This window comes from Carcharodon carcharias, chromosome 28, assembly GCF_017639515.1.
Source record: "Carcharodon carcharias isolate sCarCar2 chromosome 28, sCarCar2.pri, whole genome shotgun sequence".
Lineage (NCBI taxonomy): Eukaryota > Metazoa > Chordata > Chondrichthyes > Lamniformes > Lamnidae > Carcharodon > Carcharodon carcharias.
In genome coordinates this window covers 19,514,453-19,541,307 of record NC_054494.1, presented here as the reverse complement: position 1 = coordinate 19,541,307, position 26,855 = coordinate 19,514,453, and the positions used below count along the sequence as shown (strand labels likewise).

General features: G+C 45.6%; 1 protein-coding gene across 5 annotated transcripts in view; it reads right to left on the bottom strand.

Annotated features, from left to right (window-relative positions):
• rassf4a (Ras association domain family member 4a) overlaps positions 1-26,855 on the bottom strand; it is a 244,154-nt gene that overhangs the window by 165,284 nt on the left and 52,015 nt on the right. For 2 of the 5 annotated variants that reach the window (XM_041176241.1, XM_041176243.1), the window contains exon 3: positions 7,062-7,215. The exons of the other annotated variants lie outside the window; for them this stretch is intronic. The gene's annotated coding sequence lies outside the window, so the exon portion shown is untranslated. The remainder of the gene's footprint in view (positions 1-7,061; positions 7,216-26,855) is intronic. 5 annotated transcript variants of the gene reach the window in all.

Here is a 26,855-nt window from a genome sequence, read left to right as displayed (position 1 = left end):
AAGCCTCCTCAACCTCTTGAGTAATATAAAAACAGAATTACCTGGAAAAACTCAGCAGGTCTGGCAGCATTTTCTTCCCCGCCGATGCTGCCAGACCTGCTGAGTTTTTCCAGGTATTTCTGTTTTTGTTTTGGATTTCCAGCATCCGCAGTTTTTTTGTTTTTATCTCTTGAGTAATATGGCTGGGTTAGTCTAGGAGCAACTGTAATATTGTTCAGCCACCATATTCCCACCCTTTGGAATTCTCTGACCTCTTCACCGGCTTCATCAGTGCTCCATTTCTCTCCCCATTCCCAAGTTCAGTATTTCTTTCCTCCTCACTGTATGCTAGCTTGAGGCATGTCCCTGCACACTGTTCCAATTCTTCTTTCAGGGAATTGAAACTGAGGGATGAAAGTCAGCTACAAAAAAAAAAGGCAATTGCAAAATTAAATTTAAATCGTGTAAATAAACGTGGTGGGCGGTGTGGTAAGATGCCTTTTTCATGGGGCTACAACTTTCCTGCTGTGCGAGATGCACGACCACAACCAGCGTCCCACATACCAAACTACTTCACAGGCTGTTACCGGGTCGAACCAACAGCAAAAACTAAAAAGGCAGAAACATCACCACCAACCTGACAGCGTCTGCACTTTACAGCTGTAAAGTACTTTTGTACATCCGAGAGACATAATAAGCTGCTGCGTAAAATGAAAGAACATGCACTTATGTACCTTACAGCATCATCAGGACACTTTACAACCGATATGTTCATTCTATTGCGCAGTTACTGTTACGAGGGCACAAGGCAGTTATTTTCCAACAAAGCAAAAGTCACCAAAAATGGGGGAAAAGAAGCAGAAAGCTTAAAGGAAAAAAAAGTGTTCACAGCTGTCCTATAAATCTTTGAAGTTATTTATTCATTTAATCATTTTTAAATCTCTGTTCCCATCTCACCTTTCTGCTCCATTTCCTCCAACTCTGCTCACCTGGTTCCATTGTCCACTTCTTAGTCCCACGTACTACCAACAAACCCCTACAAGGTCTACACCATAGCAGTTCTGGCACAGTACTCTGTCTATGTCCTATAACACCTCACATAGCCTGTTACATAAAAGAAACCAGCAAGTCAAATAAACTGGTTAAATTAAACCATTAATTCAATCAAATAAGATATCAGACATGCGATTTAACACTAATACACGCATGAACAGTAATTAATGTTTTATGTCCAATTTCCACATCTTATTGCGAAAAGGGAAATAAGAGAATTAGAAGATGCGTATATTTACCTGGTCCATCTCACTAAAATCACTTCATTTTGCATAGGAACCCAATACATTGCAATTACAGTCTCAATAATTACAATTACTGACATAACGTGACCAAGTTTCATCTGCAGAGACCACATAATGCGTGTCATAAACCTCATTGTTCACAAGATTTTGCCCTGCACTAAATTATAAAAGTAAGTTATCATTGCTGAGTGCTCAACTGCTATATTTACTGAACCTGATAGGCTTAACATAATAGCACATTGGTAGACCCAATTTTCCTGTAATGTAAAAGTGCAGTGCTAACTGCCACATTTGGCACATGAAGCTTTACAGCATGGCTTTCAACCATTGTAAGTCAACAACTGTACCAGACAATGCAAAAGTGTTCAGTGGAACAATTATCTTACACAATGACCCAGTCTGATTGGGATCATATGGCACTATTGAAATCAAAACACATTCAACATTCCATCCTGCAATTCATAGACCACAGGTGGTTCCTCTGTACAAATGATCTATTGAAATCGTAAGTCTGTACGCATTAATCACTAGGATATGCCCAAGCATGCTCAACTGCGGATGTTAAGTGGATTGGTTAAAACACAGCTTTATATAACAATTCAAAATATGTCATAAGCCCCTGAGCTTTAGGTACTGCTGTAAATTTATGAACAATCTGAAAAAATAATTTTATGCAGTTGATCAGTTGTATTGGTCAAACAATGTCCTGGGAGCAGGCTTGCAATCATGATTGTCTATTTATTTATTCTCACTTCATCTTTTTCTTTTCCTTCCCAAAAGTATTAATTTGATGCTGGAACACAGTTCCAAGGGAACTTGTTGCCCGCTGGTACATCATCTGAGTAACCGTTATATGTCAATCTTGACAACGAATGTCCAATGACACTCCACCCTGCTCTCATGCTCACATGTCTGTCCTTGGCTTGCTGCATTGTTCCAGTGAAGCCCAACGCAAACTGGAGGAACAGCACCTTATCTTCCGACTAGGCACTTTACAGCCTTCCGGACTGAATATTGAATTCAACAACTTTAGATCTTGAGCTCCCTCCTCCATCCCCACCCCCTTTCTGTTTCTTCCCCTTTCTTTTTGTTTTTTTCCAATAATTTATATAGATTTCACTTTTCCCACCTATTTCCATTATTTTTAAATCTTTTATGCCCCGCTAGTGTTTCCACCCCATCCCCATTAGAGCTGTACCTTGAGTGCCCTACCATCCATTCTTAATTAGCACATTCATTTAGATAATATCACTACCTTCAACACCTCTGTGTTCTTTTGTCTGTGACATCTTTTGATTATCTGCTCCTATCACAGCTTGCTTGTCCTTACAACCACACCACCCCCCAACTTCTCTCCCCTCCCCAACCTTAAACCAGCTTATATTTCACCCCTCTCCTTATATTTGCTCAGTTCTGTGGAAGGGTCATGAGGATTCGAAACGTCACTCCTTTCTTCTCCGCTGATATTCCAGACCTGCTGAGTTTTTCCAGGTAATTCTGTTTTTGTTTTGAATGTCCATTGACTGTTTATTCAAGTGGGCATTACAACTGTTTTGGATTTCCAGCATCCACAGTTTTTTGTTTTTTTTCTGTGTTTAATTGACTGCCACTCCTCTTCAAGAAATGCCTACCTTGAAGAAGTTTTGTTCCTCTCTGCGACAAGACTTCCGTATCTCTCTTTTGCCTTGTTCACCTTCACTGCTTTCCATTTCTCTCCTGGTGTTTGGCAAGGTGTTTACTAAAACCCGCTTTCACAGCCATATTACCTTTCTCAGTGACTGTCTCCGTCTCTGACTTACCCCACGTGGATTTCAACTGAAATTCCACCCCTCATGTTTCGAACTCACCCAGGATTACAGGTATCTCCGGGACATAAAACATTTCTCGGACTGCTGCTCCTGTCACATTCTGAGGTCCACATTCAGTGCCACGCGCCGCCATATGAATACACTCGACCTCTCCCTCCAGCAGCACCGCCACACCCTTTTACAAAGCTGCGCATGCCCTCAGTTTCATTTCATTCTTCGTCTCATCTGACGCTTCAACAAGAAACTTTTTCTCTTTCTCTCAAGTGTTAAGGAACGCAAGCTCCAACAACTCATCGACACCAACACCCAACTAGGACCCTCCACCCCTGCCTGTCCCTCCGTCCCCACTCCATCTTCCAATCCCAGCCCGGCCATGTATTCACTATACCCCGACCTTCCTCTCTCTGACGCTGAACGTTCCGTGCTCAGCAAAGGACTTGGTTTCATACCCTTATGCACTCATCTCAATGAATTTCAGGCTCGGCACGATGCTGAACTCTCCTTCCCGCCGTCTTCGTCTCTGTGCTCACTTCTTTGGGCAGGAGTCCTCTCCCCGTTCAACGGATCCTTTTACCCACCTCCAATATTCTCCCTCCACTTGGACCCCTCCCTCTGGATTCTTACCTTCTCTTGATTTTTTCATCGAGAACTGTCGGTGTGACATTAGTCGTCTCAATTTCTCTGCTCCTCTCACCCATTCTAACCTGTCTCTCTATGAACTTACTGCACTCTGTTCTCTCAGGTCCAACCCCAACATTGTCATCAAACCCGCTGACAAGGGTGATGCTGTTGTTGTCTGGCGCACTGAACTCTACCTCGCGGAGGCTAAGCGTCAACTCGCAGACACTTCCTCCTACCTCTCCCTGGACCATGACCCCACCACTGAACATCAAGCCATTGTTTCCAGGACTGTCACTGACCTCATCTCCTCTGGAGATCTTCCTCCCACAGCTTCCAACCCGATAGTCACCCAACCTCGGATGGCCCGCTTCTACCTCCTACCCAAAATCCACAAACAGGACTGTCCTGGCAGACCGATCATGTCAGCCTGTTCCTGCCCCACGGAACGCATTTCTTAATATCTTGATTCCATTCTCTCTCCCCTTGTCCAGTCCCTTCCCACCTACATCCGTGATTCCTCTGACACCCTACCTCATATCAACAATTTCCAGTTCCCTGGCCCCAACCGCCTCCTCTCCACCATGGAAGTCCAATCCCTCTACACCTTCATCTCCCACCAGGATGGTCTCAGGGCCTTTAGCTTCTTCCTCGAACAGAGGCCCGAACAATCCCCATCCACCACTAATCTCCTCCGTCTGGCTGAACTTGTTCTCACGCTGAACAATTTCTCCTTCAACTCCTCTCACTTCCTCCAAATAAAAAGGTGTGGCTATGGGTACCCGCATGGGCCCCAGCTATGCCTGTCTCTTTATGGGCTATGTGGAACATTCCTTGTTCCAGTCCTACTCCGGCCCCCTTCCACAACTCTTTCTCCGGTACATCGATGATTACTTCAGTGCTACTTCATGCTCTCGTTGGGACTTGGAAAAATTTATTAATTTTGCTTCCAATCTCCACCTCTCCATCATTTTCACACGGTCCATCTCTGACAATTCCCTTCCCTTCCCTGACCTCTCTGTCTCAATCTCTGGTGACAGACTGTCCATCAATATCCATTACGAGCCTACCAACTTCCACAGCTACCTTGACTACAGCTCCTCACAGCCCGCTTCCTGTAAGGACTCCATCCCATTCTCTCAGTTCCTTCGCCTCCGTCGCATCTGTTCTGATGATACTACCTTCATAAACAGTTCCTCTGACATGTCCTCCTTCTTCCTTAACCGAGGTTTTCCACCCACGGTCGTTGACAGGGCCCTCAACCGTGTCCGGCCCGTCTCCCGCGCATCCACCCTCACACATTCCTCTCCCTCCCAGAAGCACGATGGGGTCCCCCTTGCCTTACTTGTTACCCCACCAGCCTCCGCATTCAAAGGATCATCCTCCGCCATTTCTGCCAACTCCAGCATAATGCCACCACCAAACACATCTTCCCTTCAGTCCCCTGGCGACTTTCCGTAGGGATCGTTCCCTCCGGGACACCCTGGTCCACTCCTCCATCACCCCCTACTCCTCAACCCCCACCTATGGCATCTCCCCATACCCATTCAAAAGATGCAACACCTGCCCTTTCACTTCCTCTCTCCTCACCGTCCAAGGGCCCAAACACTTCTTCCAAGTGAAGCAGCATTTCATTTGCATTTCCCCCAACTTAGTCTACTGCATTCGTCGCTCCCAATGCGGTCTCCTCTACATTGGAGAGACCAAATGTAAACTGGGCGACCGCTTTGCAGAACACCTGCGGTCTGTCCGCAAGAAAGACCCAAACCTCTCTGTCGCTTGCCAGTTTAACACACCATCCTGCTCTCTTGCCCACATGTCTGTCCTTGGCTTGCTGCATTGTTCCAGTGAAGCCCAACGCAAACTGGAGGAACAGCACCTCATCTTCCAACTAGGCACTTTACAGCCTTCCGGACTGAATATTGAATTCAACAACCTTAGATCTTGAACTCCCTCCTCCATCCCCACCCCCTTTCTGTTTCTTCCCCTTTCTTTTTGTTTTTTCCAATAATTTATATAGATTTCTCTTTTCCCACCTATTTCCATTATTTTTAAATCTTTTATGCCCCGCTAGTCTTTCCACCCCACCCCCACTAGAGCTGTACCTTGAGTGCCCTACCATCCATTCTTAATTAGCACATTCGTTTAGATAATATCACTACCTTCAACACCTCTGTGTTCTTTTGTTCTTTTGTCTGTGACATCTTTTGATTATCTGCTCCTATCACTACAACCACACCACCCCCCCACCCCCAACTTCTCCCCGCCCCCCACACCTTAAACCAGCTTATATTTCACCCCTCTCCTTATATTCGCTCAGTTCTGTGGAAGGGTCATGAGGACTCGAAATGTCAACTCCTTTCTTCTCCGCTGATACTCCAGACCTGCTGAGTTTTTCCAGGTAATTCTGTTTTTGTTTTGAATGTCCAATGACTGTTTATTCAAGTGGGCATTACAACTGAGCCCAAAGCTGTGTGCACATGTAGCACATACTCAATAAGAGTTGCTGAGTGTTGGTCAGGATGGGGAATCCTGGGCAACTTTATTCACCTTGAGTAAAGTCAACTGGGAATAATTGAGGTAGTGGTCAATATCAACATCCTGGGGGCTATCATTGACCAGAAACTGGACCAGCCATATAAATACTGTGACTACAAGAGCAGGTCAGAAGCTAGGAATTCTGTGGCAAGTAACTCACCTCCTGACTACCCAAAACCTGTCCACCATCTACAAGGCACAACTCAGGAGTGTGATGGAATACTCTCCTCTTGCCTAGATGAGTGCAGCGCCAAAACACTCAAGAAGCTTGACACCATCCAGGACAAAGCAGCCCACCTGATGGACACCATATTCACAAACATTAATTCTTTCCACCACTGACACACAGTGGCAGCAGTGTGTGTACCATCTACAAGATGCACTGCAGGAACTCAACAAGCCTCCTTAGACAGCACCTTCCAAACCCATGACCACTACTGCTTAAAAGAACAAGCAGACACATGCTAACACCAGTACCTGTAAGCTCCCCTCCAAGCCATTCACCATCCTGACTTGGAAAAAATCATTGTTTCTTCACTGTCACTGGCTCAAAATCCAGGAACTCCCTCCCTAACAGCACTGTGGGTGTACCTACATCAGAAAGACTGAAGCAGTTCAAGGCAGCAGCTCACCACCACCTTCTCAAGGGCAATTAGGGATGGGCAATAAATGTTGGCCTAGGCAGTGACACCCACATCCCATGAATGAATTTTTTAAAAAATGGTATTATACCATAGCTGAGATCAGATAAAGCAGCTTGAGGTCAAACCTGAGGAACGTCCCAATCTGTACAGCTCTGCAGATCACCTGTTAGCCTCACCTTAGCCATCAGAGCAATTTCATGATTCTTCACTCGTAAGTTCCTCTTCAAGGGTGTCAAGCGTTAACCTTCTCAAGCTTGTACTGATCTTTGGTTAGACCACACTTATGGTACTGCACACAGTTCTCCACATGATAGGAAGAACTCAGGGGCCCTGCAGATGGTGCAAAGAAATATTTACAAGTATGATAGAGAACTGAAGTCCTAATAGTGAAAATTCAGGAGGCTGGGGCTCTACTTTTCTAGAAAAGAGATGGTGAATGGGGAGTCAGGTAGATGTTGTTAAGATTATGAAATGTTTTTATTGGTTCGAAGTAGAAATGTTCCCTCTTATATGGGTACCAAAACCAGAGGCAGTAAATGTAGGATAATGACTAGTAACTCCAAACTGAATTCATGAGAAACTATTTGTTTTACCCAGAAAGCAGTTAGAACAGGCTTATGGAACCCTCTGTATCTGGCCCATGGAGCCAGTGAGTACAATAAAAGATTCTGCAAGCAGCTGCTCCTCCAATTACAGGGCATTTTCCTCCTGTGTTTGCTGCTGGTAGGGTGAGCCTATCAGCATTAATTTGGGACGCCTTCAGTCTGTATCTCTCTTGCTCTGTGTGTGTGTGAGACTGACACACACATCCTGCCCCCCTCCTCCTTCCTCCCCAAAAACCTATCTACAAAGCAGGCCACGAAAGGAGGAAACCCCATGCTGAAAGGCAACCCACTTCTGAGTCCCAATTTCGTATGAATTCCAGGATGGAGTCTGCGCCACCAGAGGGAAATGCAAGGTCGGCATTAGTTAAACTCAACTCCTTAGCTCGGACTTGTTCCCACCTTTTCCCTGGTGACCAAGACCTGGGGCCTATTCTGTCTCTCTCTAGCTCCGGTTCTTAAGTGAAAAAGCAAATAAAGTTTTATTGGTTAACCCTGCTGCTTCTTAATGGTCATTTTTATTAATTGCTCTTTTTAAGAAAAAATCAATTTATTACTTTGATGTGGATTTAAAAAAAAAATTCATGTTTAACGTCGTACCAAACCTTATTTTACCAAAATTTGCACATCAGTCCCTTGAGTGAGAAAAGCAGTTGAAATGTGGCACCCCCTTCCCCGGAACATGTAAAGGTTGGACAAGCCCGAATTAGAACGTGGAACTTCCTATCACACCGTGTAGTTGAGGCGAACAGCATAGATACATTTAAGAAGAAAATGGATAAACAACATCAGGAACAAACAAATGGACAGTTATTCCAACAGGGTTAGAGGAAGAGGCTCTCTGGAGGGTGGACCAGTCAGGTCAATTGGCCTGTTTCCATGTACAATCCCCCACGTATAGAAGGAGGAAGAAAAAAGTAACATTGCGAGAGTGAATAAACCCCTACCACTCTCTCATATCAGTCCTGCTGGCTGGCTTTGCAGCAGCACCTGCAGTGGTTGCTTGCCTGCTCTTCCAGTTGGGGGAAGGTGGGCAGATCATGGCAGGTGGTTGAAATGACACAAGCCCCTTTTCTTTCTGATTGTAAGTGCGAATGCAACTCGATAACTGAAGCAAATAATCAGGACTCCAGGTGTTTTTTGGTATCTCAGAAAATCTTCTGTGCCTCCTAAATATTCATGGTTGTCCGGGTCCTCTCCTCCCCTCACCCAATGAAGTTTTCAATGCGGCACAGCAGAAGGTAAATGCTGAGCTGTTCAGGTCCCAGGGGGAAACTTGAAACAACTGCCATAACTATTTTACAATTTGTATTTATTTATTTTGAGATGCGTGCCTTGAATTCAGTGGTAATAAGACCACCGAGTCTTATAGATTTCCTACAAAACTAAATTAAACCTTTAATTAATAAAATGATTTTAAGCACATACATAGGTTTACAAATTACTATGATGATAACTCTTAGCTCCCCTAGTTAATCTAACTCCCAGTTACACCTCTGTTAGAGCAACAATAAAACATAGATTTTAAAAGACCCAGGCAAAGTAACACGATACCGTGAACACTTGAATTCAAAGTGAATTTTCTTCACTTCAGTTTGTGTAGACAGCAACTTGAAGCTTAGAGGCTGGAGGCTTTTCACACTTGTTAACGAACTTAGAATGCCTTCCTCTTACATATAACCTCATCTCCTTTATACAGGTTTCTCCCTTTTTAACATGAATCCCATTATCCCAATGTGTCTTTTCAACTCTACTTTTCTAATAATAAAAATCTTTCATAATACCAATTTTATCAGTAAGCTTTGGGAAAAATAAACACACTGCTTGGCTTTTCTTTGGCTAAGTGTAACATTTCACCACCTCTTATGAAATTCAAATTACTCTGGTTTATCTAAAAATGCAAATTTTCCCTTTACACTTCATTCTAAAACTTCAGCCATGTTTACCTATTTAACATTTCAAACCTAGCTTCTCTTCTGATACATCAAAGCCTTCAGACCAGCTGTCTTTAATTCAATTAACACACATACACCCTGCCTTAGAATAAGTTACAATAACATTATGAAAATTATTATATCTTCCTGACACAATCTCAGCACACTGCTTTTTTGCACCACACCACAAATGTACTTCAGTCTCCAACATTTTCAGAACATGTATACTTCTTTCAATTTTGAAAGAATTATGTTGTAGTAATGCCTTTTGCAAACTGTAATCTGTCTCATCCTTGTCATGTTGCTTCCATTCGGTAAGACTATATTGCTCCTCTTTACAAAGATCATTTTCTCCTGATCCATAAATGTTCAGTCCCTTACCAGATATGGTTTTACATCATCAGCCACTTTATCCAAATAGCCATTAATCACGCAATGAACTTTAACACAGAGCACTGGACGGCCACACTGAGGATATTGTTCCCAAATTTTATCCAATCTATAGTATACATCTACACATACACTCACTGATTTCCAACAGGAGCAGAATTCCTGGCTGAGTTTTCCCTGCCCTTACCAGAGGTGGTGGCCAATCCTTAAGGATAGAGCAAGGAATCAAAAAAATCTTTTTTATATATTGCATAGAATATACAGCACAGAAATAGAACATTCAGTCCAACTTGTCTATGCTAGCTTTTATGCTCCACTCAATCCTCCTCACATCCTTCCACACCTGACTCCAGCATTCCTTTTGACGTCGTATTTAATATAAATTCCCCTGATATGAAGGTGTACAATTTGTCTTAACTGCTCCCAATAGTAGCATGTTTCCCCCTTCTTACCACTCTCTGGGAGGAAGATGTTTCTTCTGAATTTTATATTTCATTTCGTGGTGCCTATTTTATATTGAAGGCCTCTAGCTTTGCTATTCCCCACAGGTAGAAATGCTCTCTCCATGTCTAGTCTATCGAAACCTCTCATCATTTTCAAGGCCTCGCAGCAGATCACCCTTCAACCTTGTTTTTTCAACAGCAAAAAATAGAGACAGGCTGTTCACTCTTTCTTGATAGTATAACCTCACATTTCTAGTGTCATCCTCGTAAATCTCTTTTGTCCCCCTCTCTGTTGTTTCTATAGCCTTTCATTCCAACTGTTAACAATAGGGCATCAATAGTCAGATACAGCAGACCCTTGTTGACATGCTCCTGGATACATTTCAACAACGTGGCCCACGTCTGACTGCCATTTTCAAACCCAACTTTAATGCTCATTTTTTTTGGACGGTCTTCTCCCCCATCACGAGTTTTACTCGGCTACCAATACACAAAAACTGCATTTAGATTGCAGTTAACGCAAGGCACTTCATAGGAGCATTGACAATCAAAATTTGACACCAGCCACACAAGGCAACAATGGGTCAGGTGAGAAAAGCTTTCTCAAAGGGGTAGGCTTTAAGGTGCATCTTAAAGGAGGAAAGAGAGACGAGGTTTAGGGAGGGAATTTCAGAGTTTGGTGCCTTGGCAGCTGATGGCACATCCGCCAATAGTGGGACAGTTAAAAGAGGCCAGAATTGGAATAATGCAGATGCCTTGAAGGAAAGTACGGCTGCAGGAGATTGCAGAGAAAGGAGGGAGCGCGGCAGGGAAAAATCGAAAACGGGAATGAGAATTTTGAAGTCAAGGTGTTGCTCAACGGTGAACCAAAGGCACTGGCATGAAGGGAAAAATGAACCTGGTGTGAGTTGGATACAGGAAGCAGGGTTTTGGGCGACTTCAAGTTTGTGAATAATCGAGCGTGGCAGGCCAGCCAGGAGTGCCTTTGAATAGTCAATTCGAGAGGTAACAAAGGCGTGGTTGAGAATTTCAGCAGCAGGATCATAGTGCTACTGGGGTGGAAATGAGTTGTCTCAGTAATAGCGTGGATGTGCGATCAGAATCTCATCATGGGGTCAAGATTACGAAGAGTCTGGTTCGGCCTCAGACAGCTGCCGGGGAGTGGACAGCTGGAGGGCATGGCTCAGGAACTGCATTTGTGACGGGAACCGACAATTACAACTTCAGTCTTGCCCACAATTTAGATGGGGGAAATTTCTGACCTCCTAGCCCTTGATGTCAGACTGCTTGTTTGACAATTTAGAGAAAGCGGAAAGTTCGAAAGAGGTTATGGTGAGCCATCAGAGAAATATCCAATCTTGGCCCAGGGCTTGTGTGTGAAAAAGTGATTACATTTCCGAGTCTACTACCTTGCAGGATGGTTCTAGTTTTTGCGCAATAATGAACTGTCTGATCAGTTTTCATTGAAGTGATTCACATACAGCTGATCTGTACATGTCACCTGTTCTCTTAAAACAACACAAGTAATAACTGACTCACCAAGTCGGCCCATCTTGGCCAAGGTGGTTACTCAATAATTGTGTGCGGAAAAAGCTATTTGGCAAAATTTGCTTTTGTCAACTATGTAACACACAACAACACACATTATGTTACCCACACAGGGGCCAGGATTTTGTTTATGACGGGTGGGCTGGGTGGTCGTCCGTTCTCAGCTCCGTGCCACCATTTTACGTGGGCAGGCCAACAAAGGCCCAACCAGCGTGAATCACGGCTCCCGAGAACAGTGCGAAGGGGTGGGTGGCAGCAGGAGGCCAATGACCACCGCGTCCAATGGTGACCTGGCTGCCTATTCAAAAACGGCGCAGGCAGCCTTCCAAAGACTGCCACCGACATCGCACAGGAGGATGTCAGACAGCGCTCCCGGGGAGCAGGCCAGGCAGGAGGGCAGGTCGGTGGGGCAGTGTGCCCTGGGATTTTTGGATGAGTGCCTCGCTGCCCTCCTCGAGGAGGTGGCAGCATGCTGCAACATCCTTATGCCACGGGACGAGAGGAAGAGGCCCCCCCCCCGCCAAATAACAAAGCATGCCTAGGAGGAGGTGGCAGAAAGGGTCAGCTCCAACGTTGTGGTGAGATGCACCTGGGTGCAGTGCCGCAAGCGGTTTAATGACCTCGTGATTGGGAAAGGTGAGTGCCGTGTTGGCATAAGTGTCACTTATCACCGCAGTTAGGTAGGCAGCGCCCCCGCCACCCACAAGTCAGAATTTTGTTATTGAATTCACTCATTCACGGGATGTGGCCTTCAGTGAATGGGCCAGCATTTATTGCCCATCATTAGTTGCCCCCCCGAGAAGGTGGTGCTGAACTGCCTCCTGTATCCGTTGCACGTGGTGCAGGTACACCCACAGTAGTGTTTGGGGGTGAGCTCCAGGATTTTGACCTAGCCACAGCGGTGGAACGCCGAAATATTTCAAAGTCAGGATGCTGACTGACTTAGAGGGGAACTTCCAGGTGGCGGTGCACCCTTCTATCTGCTGCCCTTGTCCTTCTAGGTGGTAGCGCTCGTGGGTTTGGAAGGTCTTGGGAGTGTGAGTGGCAAATGTGATGGAGGCAGCATCTGGACAAGGGGGTCAGCCCTGGCTGCTTGGAGTGAGTGTCTGGCCGCTCCAGGGTCACGAATCGGGTGAGCCCTGCAACGTTTCACTCTGGTGGGGGTGGCAAGGCTGCAATGGTAATGCAGGTACAGGGTGGACTAATCAATGCTCCTCTCTCCTTTCAAGAGAAGACAGCCCACAATAATGCTGAGAAGCTGTGGACTAGAAACAGCCTCACCTTCTCATCATGACCCAATATGAGCAGGAGGCACTCGAGTTGGAGAGGCGCCATGCACCCAGGTCAACCAGCCATGGTGAGGTTACCCCAACCCACTGGGGAGTGCCGGGCAACGAGGTCACAATGTCTGTCAGTGCAAACATTCCACTGTTGATTGTATATTGATTTCAGCATCCAACATGGGATGCCCATTGATAATGGAAGGAGGAGCACATCCTGATCCGGGTGCCAGGCATGCACATTAACAGCATAACGACTTCTACTAATCAAATGTCCTTGTTCTTCCTTTCAGCCTCACCAGAGCACGCCCAAACTCTGGAGGCAGATGGACTGCCGCTGACCCCAGAAGACAAATGCACCAGCCCTCTCAGCCAGGTAGGCACCAGCACCTCAGTGGGGATAAGATCGTCAGCTAGTGTCTCAGTGCACAGTGGTGAGGGCACTACACATTCGCTTGAGGGGCAGGCAGAGACAGAGTGCCCAGGGCGCCAGCAGTGGGAGAACCCTCATGGCCGAGCACACTGGCTCCTCCATGGAGAGAGTGCTGACTCTCATAGAGAGGCTCCTCCAGGACACCAATTAGGGCTTCCTGGGGATGTGCTCGGACCTGCAGTCCTCTCACCGGCATTGATCTCAGCTGGTCAGTGTCAGTGTGGGAGATGGATGAGGCACCCAGTATCCTAGCTAGGTGCCCGTCCATCAATGTTGAGCAGGGAGGTCCAAAGCGACCTGACGTTGGCGCACGAGCTGCCTGTCGTCTCTGCGGGCTCCTCTCAGGGCGCTCCGAATAACAGCAGCAGCTCCTCCGCCCCGCTGCCAGTGACTGTGGCACATGAGGCTGCAGTGACTGGGGAGGTGCCAGCTGTGACATGACAGCTCCATCCCAGGCGAGGCCATCACAGGCCCCACGGGCCAGAGGATGCCCGCTGAGGTCATCAAGGCCAACAGGACGGCAGAGTGAGCAGACTGTCTCAGATGCCAGTGCCATCGAGGGGAGAACACCAAGACATAGCACCCGCAAACGAAAACTTAAATCACCTTAGGCACACCACGGGCTCATCACAGGTGGTTTTCTTTTGACCCCTGTTTCAGTTGTTTTTAAGCAGGTGTACTGTTCAACACCTTTTAATGGACTTCCATTTCTGTATGCAAGTATGCAATCATTAAACGTTTTGGTTCTCAACAAGCCTCTGGGTGCTTCATTAGTTCTGCAGGTGAAAGGGAACCCATGATGTTATGAGTGACTTGTTTGTCATTAACTATGTGTCTTGTCAATAAAGCTCAATGTTCCTAACCAGGCAAGTGTTGCTCTCAGGTATCGAGTAAGGAGTCTGCAGCCCTGCCACGTGTTGGAGGTTCATCTTTGGTAGGCTAGCTGAAGGAGTGTTGGATCAAAGCCTCCTGGGTGTCCCTGCCTCCCTGGAGGTTGCTCGGATCAGCGTCTATCCCCTCAGTATTCTCCTGAGCGTGCTGGTCCTCACTACTGGACTCATCGTCTACAGCCAGGGCAGCTGCATCCACATCTTCTTCCTCCACTACTGCCCCCCTTTGCAGCGCCAGATTGTGCAGAGCGCGCAGCATGCAACCACTATCAATGACACATAATCTGGAGGGTACTGCAGTGCACCCCTTGAATGACCCAGGCATCGGAAGCGCATCTCGAGCAGACCAATGGTTCTCTCCATCACAGCCCTTGTGATGCTGCGGCTCCTATTGTACCGTTGCTTGGCCTCCGTTCTTGGAATGATGGAGAGGCGTCATGAGCCGCCTTCTGAGGGGATAGCCCTTGTCACCCAGCAGCCATCCATCCAGCCGGGCTGGAGCACTGAAGAGCCCCAGCACCTGGGAGTGCCTGAGGATGTAGGCGCTGTGGGAGCTGCCTGGGTACCTTGCACAGACCTGTAGAATCAGCATCCTGTGATCACACACTATCTGCACGGAGTAGAATACCTCCTGTTGACAAAGGCTCCCGGCTCACCTACTGGTGCCTTGATGGCCACATGTGTGCAGTCGATTGCATCCTGGATGCAGAGGATCCCAGCAATCACTGCAAAGCCTCTGGCTCACTCTGACCGGCTGGCTCATCCGAGCTGTCGTGGACGAACAGAGCATCTGTCACCAGCTTGACACAACTGTGGTCAGCTGACTGGGACACTCCACACAGGTCACCCACCGACCCCTGGAACGAGCACGAGGCATAGAAGCTGAGGGCAACTGTGACCTTCAGCGCCACTGGCATGGGGTGTCTGCCCACACAGTCAGAGTTGACCTCAGGGCTACTAATCGGACAGATGGAGGTCACTGTCTTCCTTGAGAGACGGAGTCTCCTTCGGCACCGCACCTCAGATATATTGAGGTAGTTGCATCACCGCCTATAAACCCTGGCAGCAAGATAGTGCCGTCTTCTGCGGCCTCTTCCACCTCGCACTTCCTGTTGGCCCTGCGCCCCTTGTGCCTGCACTTGTCCTCCCAAAAGATGGCTCCCCTGGAGGCTGAACAATGACTCCCAAACTCCTCCCCCTTCTGGCCCTCTCTTCCTCTTCAGAGGAGGTGCCTCCAGTGGATTGCACGATTCCCATTCCCAGGGTAAGGGAAGGCTGTCTGAAACCTGAAAGGCCCAAGTGTTATGATTCCTCCAGAGTCCTGAACTGAAGCCTGTTCTTTCTGTCAAAGCAGCTCTGAAGAGAATTGAAGCTGTCCTGTTCACACAAGTAAGTAGCAGTAAGTTTAAAAAGTAAAGTACTAACAATTTGCATCAGCCAGCCCACTCACCCCTCTTATCCCACCCTTGGATGAGGTTTTTAAAAAACATGACCTACCCACCTGCCCATAGCACCCGTGCGATGCTCTGAAAATCACATGGATTGCAAACAATCACTGTCAATTACTGCCTCAAGGGCCTTAACTGGCCTGTTAATTAATGGCGGGCGCACCTCGGAACTCATAGCATGCCCACCCTCTGAAATATCTGCTTACCTACCAACCTTTGTCCGAGCGGTTTCTCTTTATAAGTGCTCAAACAATGCCCTTTACAATATAATTAGCATACTATTAACAATCCCACTCACCTCCACCTCTGAGCCCACAAGAGTTGTGGCATTCTTGCTGGAAACGAGGGGCGGTCCTCCTCTGGGTAAAAATATGTCAGTTCCGGGTCCCACCTGACGCTCCTCTTACTCTGCTGATTCGCACCAGGAATGTGCCACACACCCTGAGGAAATTCGGGCCAGTTTCCTTTGGCCAGCGTCATCGTGCGTCATTTTACGCGTGGGCGTGTCGGGCAAAATTCTGCCCATGAGATAATGTGTGATAAAGATGGCATGTGGCTTCCCTTACAACCAAAGAAAACTGGCTCGACTTTCCTCAGGGTGTGTGGCACATTCCTGGTGCGAATCAGCAGAGTAAGAGGAGCGTCAGGTAGGACCTGGAACTGACATGTTTTTACCCAGAGGAGGACCGCCCCTAGTTTCTACCAAGAATGCCACAACTCTTGTGGGCTCAGAGGTGGAGGTGAGTGGGAGTGTTAATGGTATGCTAATTATATCGTTAAGGTACAAAGCTAAGCATTGTTTGAGCACTCAGTGCCCTTATAAAGAGAAACTGCTTGGACAAAGGTTGGTAGGTAAGAAGCAGAAACAATAATGCTGCATTCTGTGAATAAACCCATTATTAAAAAAAGTGATAGCGTCTAGTTTTATACTTCACCAGTTGGCTTGGGATTGATATAACAGTGAGTACAGGGTTCTTGAGAATTTTGCAGCCTAATTTCTTAATCATGACATTGCAGCTTTAAGTAGAATGGGTTGTAGCCAACTATAAAGGGCTAATTTCTTTTTTTTAAGTCTTAACAGACTGGGAAAAAGCCAACAGGCCCAAGAACCCACACACTGGGTCCTTTGTCACAGTTCAGAATGTTTTGTTTATTCCTCTTGTGAGCGAGATACTTGTGTTGTTGACACTATGGAAGTCAATCGCTTATGATATGCCTTGTTAATATAAGTATTATTGAGTCATTAATTGTGTTCGAAACTCATTGTACAAAGCAAGAGAAGACAAGCAAATTATCTGGCAAAAAGACATGAAAGATTTAAGAAGAACTTTGCCCTCAGATTAATATATAATTATTAATACTGTAAGACTACTAATATCAATCTAAATTATCCTTAGTTTACATTTGTTTTCGAATTAATAACAGACTACCATTCTTAATACCCCGCCAAACCTGCAACTTCACTGTGGATAGCCAATGGATCAATGTTAGTTTGTTTTATAACAGAAGCACTACTGTACTCAGTCTTCTGGTTGACTCAACAATATCAGGACCAGCTGGATTGCTGATGTTAAAAAAAAAAACAGAATAATTACAAACACATTTTATCATCTTCTGCTCAACGTGGTAAGAAATGTTAGTGAGAGGGAGGTGGCCGTAATCATGGCTCCTGGTTTGGGGCAAAAGGCGCAAACTGAGATTTGCACTTTTGCAGGGTCATCATTCTGCTGGAGACTTGTCCCAGCTGAAACTCTGTTCACAGCTTCAAGTGGCCACTCACCCAGTGGCAGGCATATGCTAATGTGCGGTTAGAATAAGATGATGTTACCCCCTTGATTCCTTCCTCTCATCCATTCTTGACTAGACACACCTTGCACAGTAAAGCCAGGACCCATTCAAAAAAACTAATGTAAATTTGTTAAAAGAACACCAAGATTATCGTGGAGACTTTTGGCCTTATTTTGGGGCACACTGCAGGTACTGCAAATATTTTTTTCACTTCTATATCAAAAAAGCCATCTGCTCTACTCTTCACACTTTTGGAAAATATTCTACTTCAGGGCAAATACTGAGCTAGGATTGGAGGACTGCATAAAAACAAAAAAAATGCGGAAGCTGCCAGACCTGCTGAGTTTTTCCAGGTAATTCTGTTTTTGTTTTTGTTTTGGAGGGCTGCATAATGGGAATCCTGTTTTGGATGATTTATGTATTAGGGGGAAGAGGGGCAGCAGAAAGTTGTAAGGGGGACTAGATTAATTAGACAACGCCAGAGCAGAGACATCCATCCCAGCAGGATTTACAGACTCAGGTGCAACTTTCCGTTATGAAGCGTGAGTGGAAGTTGAATTTGCTTCTCTGACAAAGGACAAGGAGCCACATTATACCCTAAAGGACAATGCCGGATTACCACGGTTAAGTTATGACAAGTTGTGATTTACTTACCTTCACTCAGTAGTAATTTAAAGGTGTTCTTATCATTACTAACCCAGTGAGTCATTAATTTTCTTCCAACACTGTCATGAGGCCAATGGGGCTACTGAGCTGCTCAGAAGACACATGCATCCTTCCACAATACTGCATGTGAGGGCTTCTTCCTTAGAAATTCTACAGATGGTGTTCCTCCATTCCCAAATACTGGCAGCATTTCCAGATCCGCCTTAGAACAACTGAATATTCATCTTTTTTATTTTTTATTTTTTTAAAAGCACCAGCTGCATCAGCTCCTCTTCTAAGAGTTTGCTCCCCTTTTTGAATGTCTAATGCCCTCTAAGTAGTGAAGTTGAATGCTTGTCCCACACACTTCCTGAATTTTGCTTGCTCCCTCTCAATGTCTTAGGTGTCAGGGAGCAAAGACCTCGATTCAGAAAATTAAGCATCTGCTGCCAAGCATTTCAGGTAATGAAAAAAAAAACTTAACAGATGGTGCTGCTAAGCGACTTTGCTTCTATTGCTTCATGCTCAACCCACTAAAAACAGGGCTCAGCTTGGCTGGAGATTATTGCACATTCATGGACCCATACCATCAGCAAACACAGGAAATTCAGGTCATCATTTAATTTGAGACCTGAAGCTTGATTTTTTTTAGGCCCGGCTGGGGGTGGAGGTGGACATGGACATGCATTAAAATTGTGCCAGTGGCGTACATGCCAGACCCCTGGCTCCATCCCACCACTGAGTCATTTTCGTGGAGGCCAGATGGGGGGTTGGGGGGCACGTTGCAAGGCAGGGCTGTTCCCCTGCAAGCATTGGCTAGCCGATCCAAGTAATTAAAGGCCACTTAAGACCAATTATAGGAGGCCAACTAGGGATTTTCCAATTGTCCCCCAGGTTTCTGCAGGCAGCAGAGGCCACTTTAGCTTCCTGGAGATGGTTTCCCAATGACAGACTTCGGGGAGAGGGGGGTGTGTGTGCGCGTGGAGACACCTTTCCCTTTCTGCCTGGTTGCAACGGCACCTGCAGGCTCCCATCCCCCACTCCCAGCCCCCGGTGGTGATCTGGCTGCAAAAGCATTTCTTTTTTAAAGTTTGATTTTAAAAGTTTGAAGAGAGGGCACATCATTTTGAAGCTCCGTCTGTCTAACTTGCCTTCTATTGCAGCCTGCTGCTGCTTTTCAAACCAGCTCTCCGACTGGCCCTCCAGCCATCCTTAAATGGACAGCAAGCCTGCCACCTAGCTATCAATTGGCCATTCCGGAGAAAATCACAATGAGAGATTGTTTTCCATACATTCCAGGTTTCTTACTCACATTTCAGTCTGGTCATTGCTGGGAGTGAGGCTGGTTTCTGAAGACCACAGGGAAAGTCCAGCACCATTCTCCAAGGGTTTGCATTCTCCTGCATGCACTCTCTTAAATCTGATCTTATCTTATTCTTAGTTTTGTGTTTCACTTTGCTTGTCCTATTTTCCTAGTTAATTTCCCGGCGTAGAGGAAACCAGTAACCACAGACAAATCCCTTTGCTCTTACACACTGACGATTAATAAACCATACTACTGACTCATCAGCTAATATCACCACAAAACTCTTTGGAAAAAAGAATAAAACTTATGCAGTCGAATGCATGAACAAGTGCCGTAAATTATGGAAGTTAACACATTTTAGGCTTATTGGGGCTAATGGACAATGATTTATAAAAAGTTTCAGCACAGAAACAGGCCACTCGAGCCAGCAGGTCTTCCCTCCCCTTACACCACACAGACTGCAGCGGTTCAAGAAGTCAGCTCACCACCACCTTCTCAAGGGGCAATCAGGGATGAGCAATAAATGCTGGCCTAGCTGGCAATGTCCACATCCCATGGAAGAATTTAAAAAAAAAAGTCTATTCCAATATTTTCTCCATGTGGGCCATCCAGTCTAAATCCCACTCATTGTTGGAACTGCATCTCTTAAAAATTGTTTAATTAAAGGGTATAGGCAAGTCATAGCCAACCTCTAGTAGCTTAACATGTGAAAGTGAATCAGTGGCTTGAAATCCAGCCTTTTTTAATTGTATATTCCAGTTAAGAAATCAATTGCACATTCAAGAATTGACAGACAGGGCACTCCATTTCAAATGGACAGCAAGTTGAAGAAATTGTTGAAGGAAAATTTTACTGACGTTGCATCATAAAACCCATACTACAATGACATGGGCTTTGATTTAACTGAACGTTGCTAAACAGCAGTACTCCATTCAATACAACACTAATATAAGTCATGGTCTTCAATCCTCCTTTGTACCTATAAACTCCAATTTTGTAATCTCACCAAAGATGAAGCTGCATTGGCCCATTTCCAGGTGCATGAGCACATATAGCTCAGGGCAAGACTGTCCCAAACCTTACAGAATGAAAGCGTCATGGCTATTTCTTGGACAGTGATGAGCCTGGTAGAGGTAAAATACCACCTGAGCGATAAGAGTGAAAATTCTTTCAACTTTATAAAAGATCAGTGGGTTGATATGAAGTGTCCTGACACCCACAAGTATTACATATGTCTCAAAGCACTGAAGGAAACCTTGCCATCCTATGAAAGCTGTATGTTCTTTTCAGCTGATGCCTTGTTCTACAGCAAATCAAGGTAATATCCTTTGCAAACCCAACGACTGTCACCTACCTAACACCTCTGCACATGGTTGATTGTCTATTGGATTGGTGAGAAGGATGAGGGGGCATGGACAGTTCACGCCCCATAACCAACACTTTGATGGGAAGAGCTGCCCTGAATCTAGACTTGTGTACATCACTAGAGAAGCAGATGGCGGAACTCTGTGGCCGCCTGCCTTGTGAAGGAGTGGCAGCAAGACAGGGCTCCCCTGACCAAGTGCCGACTCTATGGTAGCGATGGTTATGGCAAAAGCATCTCTGGGTCGTTATGTCTGCATTTGCTGACCTCTTGCAAGAAGAAAAGTATTGGTGGTGCAGAAAGGAAAGGAATTTTTTTTTTAAATGGAGCTAAACCAAGTAAAACCAACTAACGAACGGTGCAAATAGTATTAACATTTCCCTTTAAGGAGGCTTTTTAAGCAGATGAGCTCAGATGTATCCGGTTTCTATGGACAATGCTTATACTTTGGCCATCATATTTTGGTCCTAAGCCACCCCACTAATCAGTTGCACAAGGACAGGTACCCGATAATGCTTCCCATGACCACTGTGTACAAAGCCTTGCATTTTAGAATATGCACTGGTCAGTTTAAAAAAAATGTAACGATCTACAAAATGTCACTCGCCTGGCTTTCCAACCAGAAGAAAGCACAATAACATGAACATTGCCAATCACGTCAGCCTTGTCAAAATGTTTAATTTAAATTCGACGTTAAGGAACAATGAATAAAAATATACTGCTAAATTTTGCACTGCACCAGATACAGAAACTGCTACTAACACTAGGATGGGTATTATAACCCCCCAAAACAGGTGGCTTGGCATGTGGTAAGATCTTAAATTTTAAGATCTCAAATGCAACGTCAACCCCATTTTCTAATTTCAACAAGTGGGACAGGATTGGTGGTTTGGGGTGGGGGGAGTGTGGAGAGAAGAGTTGGGGCATGGGGGAATGCATTCAGCCTGTTACCAGGATGGGCTTTATAAAAATATTATAATGGGGTTGCGTGCCTCAGATTTTATCTGCCTTCCAGATTTAGCCCTGGTTGGCTGGTTTTCATGGGCTTTGGAAAGGCCAGCTGCAGGGGAGAGATGGTGGCATAGTGGACATTTAGACGACAGAGGCTCGGGGCCTACCCAGGAGAAAGCACAGGAGACAGCGAGGCTCGGGGCCTACCCAGGAGAAAGCACAGGAGACAGCGAGGCTCGGGGCCTACCCAGGAGAAAGCACAGGAGACAGCGAGGCTGTAATAAAGTAATATAAGCAAACCAAAATAAATTAAAGTTAACGTAAGGGAAGTAAAATTGAGACATGGCAGGGGCAGCTTGGTTACGTGGAATGCGTGTCCTGTAATATACGGGAAGTCATGGACGCTGCTAGTGTCCTAGACGACCACACGTGCAGGAAGTGTCACCAGCTGCAGAAACTTGAGCTCTGGGTTTCAGAGCTGAAACAGCGGCTGGAGTCACTGTGGCACATCTGCGAGGCTGACAGCTACATGAGAGCATGTTCAGAGAGGTGGTCACACCACATGCAAGGAGTATGCAGGCAGAAAGGAATGGGTGATCACCAGCCAGTCCAAGAGAACCAGGCAGTTAGTGTAGGAGGCCCCTGGGGTCTGCTTGCTAATCAATTTTCTGTTTTGGATACTGGTGAGGGCACTGGTTCCTTAGAGCAGTGCAGTCAGAGCCAAATTTGTGGCACCACAAGTGGCTTGGTTGTGCAGGAGGGGAAGAAGAAGAAGAAAGGAAGAGCAATAGTGATAGGGGTTTCATTAGTTAGGGGAACAGACATGCGTTTCTGAGGCCGTAGAAATGACTCCAGGATGGTATGTTGCTTCCCTGGTGCCAGGGTCAAGAATGTCACCGAGCAGCTGCAGGACATTCTTCTGGAGCATCAATGGTTTAGGTAGGAAGGGGGATGTGGTCCTGCAATCAGAATTTAGGGAGCTAGATCAAAAATTAGCAAGCAGGACGTCAAATGTAGTAATCTCTGGATTACTCCCAGTGCCATGTGCAAGTGAGTATAGAGATAGGAGGATAAGCAGATGAATGTGTGGCTGGAAAGATGGTACAGGAGGGAGGGCTTTAGATTCCTGGGACTGGCTTTGGAGAAGATGCACCTGTAGAAGCCAGACAGGATGCACCTGAACAGAGCCGGAAATGAGTTCCTTGCGAGTGCTGTTGGGAGGGCTTTAAATTAACTCGGCAGGGGATGGGGAACCAGGAGAGAGTATCAGAGAGGAATACCAGGCAGCACAAAATACTGGAGAGGTAGATAGAGCTAGCATAGAGAATAGTAACTTTCTAAGTGGAGTCGGAGTAAGGCAGAAAGTCATGAAGTCTAAATCAGGGTTACAGTGCACATATATATATATATATATATATATATATATATATATGTACAGAGAATAGCAAATAAGACTGGCAAGTTACAGGTGAAGACTGCCATGTGGGAAACATGATGTTGTAGGTACAATAGACCTGGCTCAAGGAAGGGCAGGACTGGGTGCTAAATATTCCTGGGTACAAGGTGCTCAGGAAAGATAGGGCAGGAAGAAAAGGAGGAGGGGTGGCTGTATTGGTTAAGGACAGCACTGCAGTACTAGAGAAAGAGGATGTCCCAGAGGGTTCAAGAACAGAATCAATTTGGAATCAAAAGGGTGCAATTACATTGCTTGGTGTAGTCTATAGACTGCCAATTAGTGGGAAGGATGTAGTGGAACAAATCTGCAGGGAAATTAGAGAGAGGTGCAGACATTATAGAGTAATTAATTACCTGAATGTAGACTGGGACAGTGGTGGTGTAAAGGGCGGAGAGGGGGCAAGAGTTCCTGGATTGTGTTCAGGAGAATTCTCTATAGCAGTGTGCGGCCAGTCCAACAAGGAAGGATGCACTATTGGACCTGGTTCTTGGAAAAGAGGTGGGCCAAGTAGATCAAGTATCAGTGGGGGAACATTTAGGAGACAGTGAGCGTTGTATCATAAGGTTTAGGATGATGGTAGGAAAGGACAATGTGCAATCCAGTGTACGAATAATTAACTGGGGGAGAGCCGACTTCAATGAGGAAAGAGCGGAGCTGGGCCGGATAGACTGGAACCTAAAACCGCAGCTGAACAATGGGCTACCTTCAAATTAGAAATGTTTCAGGCACAGTCAAAGCTTCCTCAAAAGGGAAAGGTAGGGCAAACAAATTCAGAGCTCCCTGGATGAAAAAAAGATAGAAATTCAAATAAAGAAAAAGTGCACTTATGACAGGTTTCAGGTAGAAAATAAAAGAGAGAACCAAGCTGAATACAGAAGGTTCAGAGGAGAGGTGGAGAAGCAAATAAGAGAAGCAAAGAGAGATTGAGGAAAGACTGGATGTCAACATAAAGGGGAATCACAAAGTCTTCTCTAGGTACACAAATAGTAAAACGGTGGCAAAAGGAGGAGTGGGGCCGATTAGGGACCTAAAGGGGGATTTACACATGGAGGCAGGGGGCATGGCTAAGATGTTAAATGAATACTTTGTATCTGTCTTCACCAAGGAAGCAGATGCTACCAAGGCCACAATAACAGAGGAGGAATCTCTGTTACTAGAATGGCTCAAAAGTGATCAGCAGGAAGTGTTGGATAAAACGTCAGTACCTAAGGTTGACAAGGCACCGGGGCTGGATGAGATGCATCCAAAAATATTGAAGGAAGTGAGAGTGGAAATCGCAGGGGCACTGGCCATAATCTTTCAGTCTTCCCTAGACCCAGGGGAGGTGCTGGAGGACTGGAGAATTGCAAATATTATGCCCTTGTTCAAAAAAGGTTGCAAGGATATGCCCAGCAATTACAGACCAGTCAGTTTAACTTCAGTGGTGGGGAAGCTTCTAGAAACAATTATTCGGGATAGAATTAGTCACATGGAAAAACGTGGGTTGATTAGGAAGAGCCAGCATAGATGTATAAAGCATAAATCATGTTTAACTAACTTGCTGGAGTTTTATGAGGAGGTAACAGAAAGGGCAGATGAGGGTAATGCTGCTGATGTGGTGTACATGGACTTTCACAAGGCATTCGATACAGTGACACAAAGCAGACTTCAGAAAAGTTATATCTCATGGAATAAAATGGGCAGTAGCAATGATTACAACATTGGCTGTTTAATAAGAAACAGAGGGTAATGGTCAATGGATATTTTTCAGGCTGGAGGAAGGTTTGTAGTGGAGTTCCCCAGGGATCCGGATTGGGACTCTTGCTTTTCCTTATATATAATCATCTAGATCTTGGTGTGCATGGGGCAATTTCAAAGTTTGCAAATGATACGAAACTTGGAAGCATTGTGAACTGTGAGGAGGACAATGTAAAACTTCAAAAGGGCATAGACAAGTTAGTGGAGTGGGCAGATGAAGTGTGGGGTGATGCATTTTGGTAGGAAGAACGTGGAAACACAATATAAAATAAGGGGTACAATTCTTAAGGGGGTGCAGGAGCAGAAGGACCTGGGTGTTTTCGTGCATAGATCATTGAAGGTGGCAGGACAGGTAGAGAGAGCAGTTAACAAAGCATATAGTTTCCTGGGCTTTATCAATTGGGGCATGGAGTACAAGAGCAAAGAGGTTATGCTGAGCTTATATAAGATACTAGTCAGACCTCGTCTGGAGTATGTGTACAGTTCTGGGCACCACACTATAGGAAGGATGTGAACGCATTGGAGAGAGTGCAGAAGGTTTACAAGAATGGCTCCAGGGATCAGAAACTTCAGTCATTAAGATAGATTAGAGAGTTTGGAACTGTTCTCCTTGGAGAGGAAAAGAAGAGATTTGATGCAGGTGTTCAAAATCATGAGGGGGCTGGATAGAGTAGTTGGGGAGAAACTACTCCCACACGTAAAAGGATCAAGAATGAGAGGGCACAGTTTTAAAGTGATTTGCAAAAGAAGCAAATGTGATGTGAGAAAATTTTTTCACTCAGCGAATGGTTCGAGTCTTGAATACATTGCCTGGAAGTGTGGTGTAGGAAGGTTCAATCGAGACATTCAAGAGGGAATTAGTTGATTATTTGAATAGGAACAATGTACAGCGTTAAGGGGAAAAGGCAGGAGAATGGCACTAAGTCATAATGCTCATTTGGAGAGCTGGTGCAGACATGATGGGCTGAATGGTCTCCTTCTGCACCATAACAATTTGGTGATTCTGTGGTAATGTCAGAGGCCCTCTGGGGACATGAGTTCAAATCCCACCATGGCAGCTGGTAGAATTTAAACTCAATAAATAAAATAAAATAACACTAACCTCAGTAATGGTGACCATGAAACTATCAACGATTGTTGTAAAAACCCATCTGGCTCACTAATGTCCTTCAGGGAAGGAAATGTGCCATCCTTACCCGGTCTGGCCTACATGTAGCTCCAGACCCACAGCAATGTGGCTGACTCTTAACGGCCTCAGGAAATGGCTGAGAAAGCCACTCAGTTCAAGGGCACCTTGGGATGGGCTACAAATGCGGGCCTTGCCAGCAACATCCATATCCCATGAAAGAATAACAAAAAAGGCTCCCTACATGATCCAAGGGTGCAGCCTCCTCCAGAGTCTTCCCCGCCCAATAGGGAGCTAAGCCTGTCAAATTAAACCTAGTTTCCAGGCAGGGAAATCTTCTGAAAAAAGACACCCACTGAAGAGACATAGCAGGAAACATGGACTTCCAGCATTACCCAACAGAACCCCTGATCCCTGCTTGGAAGAATGCCCCTTTCCAGATTGTGGCTCTAAGTGTCAGAGCTTTTGAGTTCACAGCCTAAAATCTAAGAGCTCCACAATGCATCAACAATGCTTTTAAGAATTAGAAAAGTTAAAACTATGCACTTTTTGGCATGTTATCTTGAATACCCTTTTCATCCCAGTTTGTTTTCAGATTTTTTTGCTTTTATATCCATTCATTGCCACACT